This window comes from Apium graveolens, chromosome 11, assembly GCF_009905375.1.
Source record: "Apium graveolens cultivar Ventura chromosome 11, ASM990537v1, whole genome shotgun sequence".
In the NCBI taxonomy this organism is placed as follows: domain Eukaryota; kingdom Viridiplantae; phylum Streptophyta; class Magnoliopsida; order Apiales; family Apiaceae; genus Apium; species Apium graveolens.
Genome location: NC_133657.1, coordinates 41798327 through 41799899, shown reverse-complemented (window position 1 = coordinate 41799899; position 1573 = coordinate 41798327). Strand labels below are relative to the sequence as shown.

Genomic DNA, 1573 nt, shown 5'->3' with positions numbered 1-1573 from the left:
TAGGATGATTGCGGTTGTTGGGATGATAGTTGCTGGCATTAGTTGCTGCGATAACTGGAAATTGCTCACAAATTGAGCTGATTCATTAGAAATTGCGCACTGATCAGTCTCATGGGCACCAACACATAGCTCACAGACACTAGTGATTTGATTAACTCCATAATTAGCCAAAGTGTCCACCTTCATCGTCAAGGCCATAAGTTGGGCAGCGATAACAGTTGCTACATCCAACTCCAGAATTCCTGCTACCTTTCCATGAGTAAGTCTTTGGGAAGGATTCTGGTACTCATTAGCAGCCATCAATCCAATGAGTTCATAAGCTTCATCGTAGCTTTTAGCCCACAAGGCTCCTCCTGATACTGCATCAAGCATGGGTCTAGAAGTAGCACCCAATCCATTGTAGAAACAGTTAATAATCATCCATTCAGGCATGCCATGGTGTGGGCACTTCCTTAGCATCTCCTTATATCGATCCCAAGCCTCACACAGAGATTCTCCAGTTTTCTGAGCAAACTGAGTAAGAGCATTCCTGATTACAGCAGTCTTCACCATAGGGAAGAATTTAATGAGAAAATTTTGCGCAAGATCCTCCCAAGTGGTGATAGACCCTGCTGGTAGAGAGTGTAACCAACACTTCGCTTTGTCCCTCAAATAAAATGGGAACAGTCGCAGGTTAATGGCATCTTCAGAAACATCGTTGAACTTGAAAATGTCACAGATCTCGAGGAAATCCCTGATGTGCATGTTTGGGTCTTCAATAGGATTACCCCCAAACTGAACTGAGTTCTGTATCATCTGAATTGTGCTTGACTTGATCTCAAACGTGTTAGCCCTGATGGCTGGTCTGATGATGCTTGACTGAATGTAATTAATCTTAGGCTGAGAATAGTCCATCAAAGCCTTCAGATTTTCTGCTTGATCACCCATCTCTACTAATGCTGGTTCTTCAACTTTCTCTTCTTCTTCGACCTTCTTTTCTTCCTCAAAAACTTCTCTACGAACTACCACAAATTTTTTCTCGGCTTTATCCAGTGTTCTCTTATGAGTACGTGAATGCGTATGCATCACCCTCGCTAGAGTACCTGAAATAAGATAAGGAAACAGTTAAGTAACAATGTCCGAGTCAATGAACTTTAACGACCACTGATGGAAAATACATCAACTAATAAATTAACACTTCAGTCTCCGGCAGCGGCACCAAAAACTTGTTAGTCGCTAAATAGGCGCTAATAATACACGCAAGTATACGAGTTCGCAAGTAGTATATAATCTTTTCTAGTTCATTCCCACAGAGACTGTATTGGTTAACTAATTAATTCATGTATTTAAGCAACAATGTATGGTTATTATTCAATGCTAAGACGATAACAATTTGAGGTTGTTTATAACTAAGAATTATACTGACAATTATAACTACGAGAATAAGGTTAATTGAATTAATATATATGACAAAAATGGGATTCTAACTTCATTAAATACTTTATTCAATAGCCTTATTGCTCTTAACCATAGCATGCAATGGTGATGATACTAACCAGACAACACGATACTGATAGACGCAAACTTTCGTTGC

The 1573-nt window shown here is 39.7% G+C and overlaps 1 non-coding gene across 1 annotated transcript; it reads left to right on the top strand.

The window, feature by feature from the left end:
• The first annotated feature begins 430 nt into the window (after positions 1 to 430).
• On the top strand, positions 431 to 537 carry LOC141699334 (small nucleolar RNA R71). The gene has a single exon (XR_012565804.1). It is a non-coding gene; the product is annotated as a small nucleolar RNA R71 (small nucleolar RNA).
• The last annotated feature ends 1036 nt before the right edge of the window (positions 538 to 1573 follow it).